This window comes from Trichomycterus rosablanca, chromosome 5 (genome assembly GCF_030014385.1).
Source record: "Trichomycterus rosablanca isolate fTriRos1 chromosome 5, fTriRos1.hap1, whole genome shotgun sequence".
Lineage (NCBI taxonomy): Eukaryota > Metazoa > Chordata > Actinopteri > Siluriformes > Trichomycteridae > Trichomycterus > Trichomycterus rosablanca.
In genome coordinates this window covers 12,600,286-12,612,814 of record NC_085992.1, presented here as the reverse complement: position 1 = coordinate 12,612,814, position 12,529 = coordinate 12,600,286, and positions in this window count along the sequence as shown.

The following is a 12,529-nucleotide window of genomic DNA, read 5'->3' as shown; positions in this document are numbered from 1 at the left end:
AAATGTTGAGGTTCTTAATTTGTGTCAATTGCTTTTTTTACAGATTGAGAAAAAGGTGAAGGAGCGAGTGATTGATAAAAATGCCTCAATTCGATGGAAAGTGAAAAATGATGGAAGCGTCTTTGAGAAGGTTCATAAAGCTTAATGTAAAATTAAAGTCCTGATAATATTTAGTGTCAAATATATTTACAAATCCAGCATTTAGTTTAGATACAGAGTGTATAGTGTGTATGAGTGAATCTGTATCACACCTACTATTCTAACTACATGATAGCATATGACAGTAGTAAACTCTTGTACTTATAATTAGAACTGCTTACAAGCTGAGATCAATGTTATTTATCAACTCAATACCTAACACTATTACGTTTGACAGTCATAGTACAGATGCATTGCGAAAGCATCTGGAAAAACTAACTATAGTTTTACTACTTCACACCATTTGAGTTTTTGATCTACATACAAAACTGTGATATACCATCAGAAATGTTCAACCCACTAAACTAAGAAAAAAAAAATTATTATTGATAACTCTAAACTTTTCTGCAAAGGTAAATTTTTATTTGAATTAAGTCTTAATCAATTAAATAATTAAATATTAAATCAAATTTTAAAAAATTTAATATTGTAGCAAATGCAAAGAAAATGAAACATATTATTTAACAGTAATAGGATATTTTGTGAATACTGCCATATCACAGTTATTCAATTCCTACATAATATAGCTGAACCTAGAACCACTGCAAGTCTATAGGACCTAATGATTTCATTCGCGTCAGCTGTTTTAAATAAACACCACCCAGAGATTCAAATGTTCAAGGTGTGTTGCCCCCATGCTGAAAACTAAGAGAGAAGATCAGTGACATTACTCCCAATAAGGACATCATTTGATGTTTTGTCTGGTCAACTTTATTTCATTTGTTAAATATACATCCATTCCTGCATTCAGGCCTGCAACACAGTCCAAAAAAGTTGGGATGGTTAAGCATTTGGCCCTTTTGTAAAGTTGCCATTCCTTCTCGCAACACTTAAAAGACATTTTGGCACAGAGGATACTAAGCAATGAAGAGTTTCAGGTTTATTAAAGTAAATGTAAGAAACACTGCTTTTTTATTTGCATTTTCCATGCTCTCCCAACTTTTTGGGGATTTTGGGTTGTAGAATTCTATACACAAAACCATAATAACTTTTGAAGAAAGTTAGGACAATTATGCTTGCAACTAAATAATCTATCTATCTATCTATCTATCTATCTATCTATCTATCTATCTATCTATCTATCTATCTATCTATCTATCTATCTATCTATCTATCTATCTATCTATCTATCTATCTATCTATCTATCTATCTATCATGTTTTTTATGCGCTCAAGAATGCTGTCAGTTAACTATGATCTGATTGTTAGATTTCATTCTGTCTTCAAATGTGTAATAAATAACAAAGTAATAAATGTATGTCATGGATGTAAATTTGTTTAATTCTACTGCAATAAAATGTGTTGTCCAGTAATTAAAAAGCAGTTTATAGTCATTGCTGTAGTTCAAATGATTTAATGTGAAAAAGGAAGGGGTGGGGAACTTGCCACTGGTTTTCAAAACCAGGTTTTGATGGTTTAGAGATGATCATTAACTTCCAGTTTCTTCTCTCCATTTGTTACCTGATCTCATTTGTACCCTGACAAACTTCAGTTTGCATAGGCTAATGCATTCCTCATGACCAGGACTACTAGAGTATAAACATCATTCTTTTCAGATGTGTGATAAACTACAGAAGGTGTTCTTTTAAATATTCTGCTGAATATGCTGTTTTTGAGGTGTTTTACATGTGCAACCCATCTTTGTCAGGTCCTACAAATGTCCCTGATAAAGACAGGGTGGCTTGTGTGTGTTTTAGATTGGATTGGGTTCTTAGAATGGCCAACAATATTTATAATTTTTTTTTACTGAAGAGGCTTAATATTTATTTCCATTTGAAATGTTTGGTGATTTCAACTATTCTTACTGTAGAAAATTATAGGCCACATTACTACATTACATCACTTTTTTGTCTTATCTAAAACAACATCATTTTGGTTGAAATCTCAATGGTTAAAAATACCTAAAAACTCACCAAGCACTTTATTAGGTACATTTATAAATAGCAAAATCGATTTTAGTTCCTCTCAGTTCCAAAAAGTGGATTTTTTGAGTGGCATACATGTAAAACGTGTGGTTAAAGTTGCCAAAAATATTGTTACCCTTATAACTAAAAAAAACCCTACATTTTCACATTAGTTAAAACTAACAGAAATGTATTATGTCCAAAACTTTTAAAGTACTGAATGTTATTAAAATTAATAAACTGAACAATGGTATAGACACAAATATTGATACTCTTAATATTTTGTAGCACAGCTTGTGAAGTGCAATCAAGCATCTTCTGTACTTCTAAACACAGGATTTCTGAACTATTATACATTTTAGTATCTTTTTGAGCAGTATTTACAGGGGCAGTGGCATTCCATAAAATTGCCCCATATTTGTTGGTTTTTGTACTGCCATGCAAAACATTAAACCTTATTTTTTACCATATTAGTGCTTGTACCATTATGAATTCTCTACTGCACTTCACAACTGTCAGCAGACTTTTTACATTACAGACTTCCTTTAACTTCTTCCAAACACAATTCTGTCCAGAGGTATGGCACACAGTAAAAGCTTTCTAACAATAAAATATCACTTTTTAATGCTTAGGAATCCAGGATTTGTACTCTTTATACTCAACAATGCAATGTTGTACAATGGCCATTGATACAAAATGTTTGTGAATGACTGCCAGAAGTTCTACTTTTTTTTAAATGTAAGGTTTACGTAAGGTTTAAAGACTCGTACTACTAATGTGAACTATAGTTCTAAAGAAACACAGCTGGCACCTCCCTTTGTCAGATTTGTTTTTGCATTCCAAAAGCATATACAACCTACTGTGTTAGTATGAACATGCTATTCATTAAAAGTAAGAACAGAGGATAAAAATCAGCAGAAATGGGGCACACTGCAATTATACTCATCTCAGGTTAGTGTGTTTATGTACTTATATAAGAATGTGAAGTTTTTTTTTTAATAAATTGTCCAAATAACAAACAACAATAGAAACAATTTCTTAATATAATATAATTTTCTTAATAATAAAGTAATATAAACAGTTGAGATAAAAGTGTACCTACACTTATGGGGACATTTTTAGAAGTCCTTGTTCCTATTTTGTACATGGTTGTATGATGTTTTTAAATTAATAAGTGCAATATTTAGACTGTATTTGTGCCTTGTACTGAGTGTTCCCAAGTTCTGTCTTCTTTTACAAGTTTGTTGTGGGTTTTCTGGGTTTTCTAGAGAATATATAACATTTGCAGGGTCAAAAATATACATACAGCACACCCGATGTTTGCTTGTATGCATTTTCGCTCCTTTACCCCAGTTAGCCATGAACAAAAAATTCAGTTTAAATCTTTGACCAGTTTATCTGACAGAACTGGTCTGGTTGTACAAAATCTGTTGGTTTTCTGGCACAGACTTTTTACTAGATTTATTTATCAACATATTATCAATAGGGTTGAGGTCTGGAATTTATAAATGCCATTTTAACAGCTTAATTTTAACAGATTTAGCCATTCCAAAACTAATTTAGATATATGTTCAGGTCATTGCATTTTGGGAACACTTTAAATTAAAGGAATTCTAATGTAATTTTTATTATTCTGTTAATTGCAATGCACTTGATTCTCTGATGGTGAATACTAATACCACAGAGGTTGCTAGCAGCTTCAGTGTTATTTGCATTTAATATGTCATCTGTTATTTTCTAAATATACTTTTAATTCTTATGAACTTAATATATATATATATATTTCATTTTCTTGTAATTAAATAAAAAAATACAAGTTGGTTTTATGAGTTTTGGTAAAATTCATTTTATTGCTTAGCATTACAATGTAAGTTGGGTGACACAGTACCATGGGTGTAATCAAGCTAGCTCCTGTTATTTTAGCCAGCTCTTTTATATTTTTATATTAGTCACCAACTGTAGTCACTCTCAATGTCAAACAAGGAATTAGACATCTATGCCACAACGTTAGAAGATAGTCAGAGCATTTCTTTTGCAGTTTTTTTTTATTTAATACAGATCAAAGATCATTAACAAAACACTGCTTTTTTATGTATGTACATATTCTTCGTTAATTACTTTTTTTTGTTTACATATATTTAGAAATTCTCTACATCCTTTCCTCCTCTTCCTCCTTGTCCCTTGAGTTCCACTATATAAAAGAAGGAAGGAACTGGACAGTTGCTCAGAAATACTGCAAGACGAGGTTTGAGAATTTGGTTACCTTGACAAGCTTGGCAGATGTGAACACTGTGATTACAAATGTCACAACTGCAGATCCTGGCTACACTGGCGCAGTGTGGATTGGACTCAGGAGAACTTGGACCTGGTCTACAGGAGATCTTCTTTCAGGCTACAGTGGCTGGAGCAGTGTAGAGCCAAATGCAGGAAACACTGAGGCAGTGTGTGGACTGATAACAGCATCAGCGTGGGCTGACGTTGGGTGCACAGCATCATTTTACTTTTTTTGCATGAATGGTAATTCATCTACTTTTTTACGAATTAGTTTATTGTCATGTTTCTATGCTTGATTGGTAGATTGGTAGAAAAGAAATATTCTCCTGACACAACCACATACATTTTATAAAGTATTGCGACTTTATTCTTCAGGTATTTCGACTTCAATAAGCTGTTTTTATTCTCAGAAGAGCTGGTGTCAGAGAGCTGAGATTTAGGAGTCTTGATTTGCTACTGCTATTTAGTCTAGTTAAATATTCTATTTATGTCTACATTTTAAACAAGTAATGCTAATGTGATCCTAGTTATTAAATTAAACATTTTAAGTTAAAAGATACACTTGCAGGGCACCAAATGTTTTCCATCTGTTTTATCCTCACATTTTATACAGTTTCTTCATAGAGGGGGTTCCAGGAACAGAGACAACATGGTTAGGCTATATCAATGTTGTTAGTACTGTCAAATGACCCATTAACACTGTGTGGTTTAAGACTAACATTTACATTAGTGTTTTGCTGTTCCCTCTCTCAACAGCATCACGCACTGACAGCAGCAGGTTTATCTTTATCACATTTGCAACAAATTGGATGGCTGCCCGGGATTACTGCCGGCGATACTACACAGATCTAGCAGTGATCACCAGCCTTCAAGAGCAACAGATTCTCACAGCTCATTATGGAACTTACTGCATTGGCCTCAGCGCTTCACAATGGTCTGATTTTCAAACTTCCACATTTCGCTATTGGAAATCAGGACAGAATTTTGAATCCTCTCTTATCAACAAATGTACCGCAATGGATATGGCTGATTCTGGAAAATGGGATGCTTTAGAGTGTTCTCTTCAAAAACCCTTTGTTTGCTATGGATGTAAGTGTTCATTTAAATAACTAAATTATAATGAAACCATTACGAATCTTTACCAGTTAAGGGATGAGAGCAAATTGTTTCAAGGCTCTATTCCTTTGGGTTACAAACTTAAGGAGTGTCGACTGAGATCTTTACAAATCATAAATATGGAGGCTTGGTTGTTATAGTAATGATAAAACATTTTTATGTGTCCTTTCTGTGTGGTTTGCATGTTCTCCCTGTGTCTGAGTAGGTTTTCTCCAGGTGCCCCGGTTTTCTCCCACTGTCCAAAGACATGCAGTCAGGTTAATTGGGGACACGAAAGTTCCCCTATAGGTATGAGTGTGTGTGTGGGTGAATGTGTGTATGGTTGTTTGTCCTGTGATGGGTGTTTTTTGCCTTTCTGTCATTTGTTAATCCGTATGATTTTTTTTGTTGCTTTAACCATAAATTCTCTTTAGAAATTATGAAATTCATAACCCTGTTTAGTCAGAGAGAAAAGTAAACACATTACAGTAACGCTGGTTGTCTGGTAAATATAAACTACAGAGTGAAGAATAAAACTGGTATACAAATAAAAACATATATGTTTAATTTTATTTGAACATTATCTTGATTTTTCTCAACAGCCGTGGACAAGGTGAAGATCAGACAATTATTAAAAGTGGTGCTGACGTCCAGTGGAGTGACAAATTTAAATGACCCGTCAGTGAGAGCAGCAATCTTGAATGAAGTACGTACAGTTTTTATTTATTATTATAAGTACCGTCCTCAAAGCTTCTGCAATTTCTGTTTTTACTTTTTTTGCAGCATTCTAAATCATTTAAAATGTTGTCATTCTGAATATGTGTCAATTGCTTTTTTTACAGATTGAGAAAAAGGTGAAGGAGCGAGTGATTGATAAAAATGCCTCAATTCGATGGAAAGTGAAAAATGATGGAAGCGTCTTTGAGAAGGTTCATAAAACTTAATGCAAAATTAAAGTGCTAATAATCTTTAGTGTCAAATATATTTACAAATCCAGCATTTAGTTTAGATACAGTGTGTGTAGAGTGTGTATGAGTGAATCTGTATCACAGTTACTCTTGTAACTAGGACATTACATGACAGCAGTAAACTCTCGTACCTATAATGCTTACAAGCTGAGATCAATCATATTTATCAACTTAATACCTAACACTTTATGTTTGACAGTCATAGTAAAAACTAACTATAGTTTAACTACTTCACACCATTTGAGTTTTCGATCTACATACAACACTGTGATATACAGTCACCATTGGAAATTTTAAATTTTTTCTGCGAAGCTAGATTTTCTTTAAATTAAGTCTTAATCAATCAAATAATGCAGTAAATGAAAAAAGAAGGATATACTGTAGGACCTAATGATTAAAAACCAGCCTTCATTCGCGTCAGCTGTTTTAAATAAACACCACCCAGAGATTCAAATGTTCAAGGTGTGTTGCCCCCATGCTGAAAACTAAGAGAGAAGATCGATGACTTTACTCCCAGTGAGGACATTGTTTCATGTTTTGTCTGGTCAACTTTATTTCATTTGTTAAATATACATCCATTCCTGCATTTCAGGCCTGGAACACATTCCAAAAAAACGGTCGGTTAGACATTTTGGCACAGAGGATACTAAACAATACAGTGTTGCAGGTTTATTATCTATCTATCTATCTATCTATCTATCTATCTATCTATCTATCTATCTATCTATCTATCTATCTATCTATCTATCTATCTATCTATCTATCTATCTATCTATCTATCTATCTATCTATCTATCTATCTATCAAAAATTTAGGTCATGTTATGTTTTATCAAATGTTTTTAGTAAGTAAGAAAGTGGGAATACACAGGGTGTGTTGGAAATCTTAGGTTTCAGGTTCTAAACTTGAAGCTTGTGAACAAATTAGCCCCCAGACCCTCTTTTCTACTGTTAGTACACTATTATCATTAATTATGGGTTGTGTATGTACTGCTCAGTGTGTAAATGTACAGCTTAATACAAACAGTCAAAATACAGATGCAAAATACAACAGTCAAAGCCTCCTGACACTTTTGAACCTTTTTACGAAATGTGCTGGTGAAATGAGCTGAAGCTTCCAAATCATTAGGACATAGTTGCAAAGTAAAACAAGGTGGTTTAAATTTTTTTAGCAGTCACCAAAATCGAGGTCTGTTTGATGGTTTTTATGCACTTAAGAATGCTGTGTGTTAAATATGATCTGATTGTTACATTCCAGTCTGTCTTCAAATGTGTAATGAATAACAAAGTAATAAATGGATGTCATGGATGTAAATGTGTTGTCCAGTAATCTGAATGCAGTTTATAGTCATTGCTGTAGTTAAAATGATTTAATGTGAAAAAGGCAGGGGTGGGGTTGCTTCTAAAACTTTCTTTATATCTTTCTTTATATCTCCTGGGATATCGAGATTGCACCAAAACTTGTAGTCCCCACCACTTTGTTTCAGTGACTTTTAAAGCATTGCAATGCATCTTTAACATGATCAAGATCGTTTGAACGAGCTGAATCAGACAGCCAGACAGTTTTTTAAAACCAGGTTTTGATGGTTTAAAGCTGGTCATTAACTTCCAGTTTTTTGTGGCAACAGTTTGGAATAGACATTGTCTTGCATTGCAATGCTCCAGTGTATAAAGCTAGACCCCTGAAATGTATAAAATTCTAAACTCTACCTCATAATTCAGTTTAAATCAGATCCGACCACCCAATATCAGTGCCTAGATCTTACCTGGACAAACAGATGAGTGCATATGTGACATACATCCATAGAAGATTATTTTGACAAATCACATGATCAGTATGATTTTTACCCGGATGGAGGGGTGTTTTTTTGATATGACAATGCCCCCAATTACAGTGCACGAGGGCCTGCTTTGATGACTATGCAACTAAATAGGGCTACTTTGTGTATGTCTTGACACACCTGAACACATCACCTTTGTCTAAACACAGTCCTTGCTATTTTGTTTAAACTTTATTACAAATTTATATTTGCATAGGCTCAATTTGCAACATTGTTTCATTCTGTGTGGTAAACTTCAGAATAATCAGGTTCTTAAAGTCACAGTACAACACAGTAACTCAAAGGTGCTAAGGTACTTAAAAAAAACAAAAAACATTAGCTTACAATTTTAATTCTTTCCTTCTTTCTTTCCTTCTTTAGTTATTTCTTTACTTATTTTAAACCATTAATATGAAATGTAATACAGAATTATCCAACTTATGGTTATTTAAAAATAACAATGGTTTTCCATTAAAATGTAATAATTGGTGTTATTATTGCAGTTATTATTGTAAAATGTTTTACCACAACTAAAATGCAACAAACAACAAATCTCTATCAGATTATTTTACTACAGTCAAAGCATTTAAACCTTCCCACTACACACTTTAAATCTAAAAAGTAATGCACCTGACATCATGTTTGCCATCTTAGCCACTAAACTGCAGTGTAAAGGATCTGCAATCAAAAACTAAACACTTTTTTCATTATTATGATTTTTTTTATTTTTTTATTTATCCGATACTCTGTATCTGTATCAGTCCGATATTGGCCCAAATCACTAGAATGGATATCGGAAGGAAAAAAACGTGTAATCCGATCTGATACTGTTGCTTAATGTAAATAACACTTCATGTAAATAAGGCCATTGTTTGTGTGTAAAGCAAATAACACACGAAGATACGTTCCATAAGGGTGCCGTTTTTTGCCACTTACTCTTAACGACTCATTAACATGTGCCACTGATCTACAACTCATCTGCTACAGCCATTCAGAAATTAAAACACACTGATCTACTTAAACTTTTAGCATTTAAAAAAAATTATCTACTACTGCCACATAAAAAAACACTGTTTAAACACAATACAAATCGCTTTATAAATGATAAATCGCTAACCTGAGATAAATAACCTATCTTGTCCCGGCCTGGAGATATCTCACATCCTCAATGATTAATCCATTAGTGTTATGAAATAAAACAAACTACACAGTTTCCTGTTTAGCCACAGATGTCCTCTTCAAAATCCAGCAGGGTTTTTTAATGAGCGTGCTTTCTCAACTGAATTCTAATTGGTCCATCGCGTTTGACTGACCTCCACATCTTCCAATTTACGACACTTTTGTTAAACAAGCCAAAAATGCTGCTAAATGTTCTGTGTGTAAAAGTTAAAATAGAAACAGCAGTGTGATGTTGTAGGTTCTGTATTTATTCCTTTAGAATATTTGTTTCACAGTCTGAGCATTGTTATTTAGATAGCTAGTTTAATCATGGTGTCTTGAGACATGTATTATTACTGCTTAGTTGTTTGAGAGGAGAAATGACGGTATCGGATTAGTATCGGTATCGGCAGATACTCAATTTGCAGTATCGGTATCGGACATAAAAAAGTGGTATCGAGCCAGCCCTAATTATTACTATTTTATATGTGTCCTGGTAAAAGGACGGGTGCTTGTGAATAATTATTTCTAAGTACTTTACTTAGTAACAATATAAATATCTTAAATGAACACATAATATATAATATATGTGTGTGTGTATATACAGTATATGTATGTATATGTGATAGATAGATAGATAGATAGATAGATAGATAGATAGATAGATAGATAGATAGATAGATAGATAGATAGATAGATAGATAGATAGATAGATAGATAGATAGATAGATAGATAGATAGATAGATATCCAGTTTATTCATAGCTTCATAAAAGCTGGTTTTAGAAAGGGGTTCCATATGAACTGACATCAGTTCTGTCATCAGTTTTTGGTAATAGCAGCATCCCTGTTACAAATATAATATAATTTTGGTAAAATATTCTACAGTATACAATACTGTACAGTATATAATAGAGTATTGGTGACAAATTAATAAATGAATGTTTTTAATGTTGTTAGAATCTTGCACTTGAGTTCCACAAATGTCCAGGAAAAAAGTGTCACCTCCCTCCACCAGATTTGTTTGTTATTTTGCATAGCATAACTTGCTTGAAGCTGAGTGTGTAGATTTGTTTAGTGGTGCTGTTCATGAATGGCAACAAATGAGAAAAGTCAAATTCAGAAATGGACTACACTGCATTTTTTTTTTAACCTGAGGTTAGTGTAAAGATCTAAAGATGACCATGTTTTTACTACAAATAATGAATGTAACATTCTACACAATTTAAAAGTTTACAGACACTTGTAAGGGACATGTACAGTGTATCACAAAAGTGAGTACACCCCTCACATTTCTGCAGATATTTAAGTATATCTTTTCATGGGACAACACTGACAAAATGACACTTTGACACAATGAAAAGTAGTCTGTGTGCAGCTTATATAACAGTGTAAATTTATTCTTCCCTCAAAATAACTCAATATACAGCCATTAATGTCTAAACCACTGGCAACAAAAGTGAGTACACCCCTAAGAGACTACACCCCTAAATGTCCAAATTGAGCACTGCTTGTCATTTTCCCTCCAAAATGTCATGTGATTTGTTAGTGTTACTAGGTCTCAGGTGTGCATAGGGAGCAGGTGTGTTCAATTTAGTAGTACAGCTCTCACACTCTCTCATACTGGTCACTGAAAGTTCCAACATGGCACCTCATGGCAAAGAACTCTCTGAGGATCTTAAAAGACGAATTGTTGCGCTACATGAAGATGGCCAAGGCTACAAGAAGATTGCCAACACCCTGAAAGTGAGCTGCAGCACAGTGGCCAAGATCATCCAGCGTTTTAAAAGAGCAGGGTCCACTCAGAAAAGACCTCGCGTTGGTCGTCCAAAGAAGCTGAGTGCACGTGCTCAGCGTCACATCCAACTGCTGTCTTTGAAAGATAGGCGCAGGAGTGCTGTCAGCATTGCTGCAGAGATTGAAAAGGTGGGGGGTCAGCCTGTCAGTGCTCAGACCATACGCCGCACACTACATCAAATTGGTCTGCATGGCTGTCACCCCAGAAGGAAGCCTCTTCTGAAGTCTCTACACAAGAAAGCCCACAAACAGTTTGCTGAAGACATGTCAACAAAGGACATGGATTACTGGAACCATGTCCTATGGTCTGATGAGACCAAGATTAATTTGTTTGGTTCAGATGGTCTCAAGCATGTGTGGAGGCAATCAGGTGAGGAGTACAAAGATAAGTGTGTCATGCCTACAGTCAAGCATGGTGGTGGGAATGCCATGGTCTGGGGCTGCATGAGTGCAGCAGGTGTTGGGGAGTTACATTTCATTGAGGGACACATGAACTCCAATATGTACTGTGAAATACTGAAGCAGAGCATGATCCCCTCCCTCCGGAAACTGGGTCGCAGGGCAGTGTTCCAGCATGATAATGACCCCAAACACACCTCTAAGACGACCACTGCTTTATTGAAGAGGCTGAGGGTAAAGGTGATGGACTGGCCAAGCATGTCTCCAGACCTAAACCCAATAGAACATCTTTGGGGCATCCTCAAGCGGAAGGTGGAGGAGCGCAAAGTCTCGAATATCCGCCAGCTCCGTGATGTCGTCATGGAGGAGTGGAAAAGCATTCCAGTGGCAACCTGTGAAGCTCTGGTAAACTCCATGCCCAGGAGAGTTAAGGCAGTTCTGGGAAATAATGGTGGCCACACAAAATATTGACACTTCAGGAACTTTCACTAAGGGGTGTACTCACTTTTGTTGCCGGTGGTTTAGACATTAATGGCTGTATATTGAGTTTTTTTGAGGGAAGAATAAATTTACACTGTTATATAAGCTGCACACAGACTACTTTTCATTGTGTCAAAGTGTCATTTTGTCAGTGTTGTCCCATGAAAAGATATACTTAAATATCTGCAGAAATGTGAGGGGTGTACTCACTTTTGTGATACACTGTACATGTAAATTGCAATAATTTCTATACATTTTTATCTTTAGTAAATGAGGAAATTTTGTGATTGAATGGCTGGACCCATACTAAACAAATGAATCTTACATACATTTATTGTAAGTTTCTTTAAAAAAAATCAACCAGCGTTGACAGTATATACAGTGTTGCTGGGTTTGAAATCATTAGGACCTGGTCTAGCACGTCATCGACACGAGGAC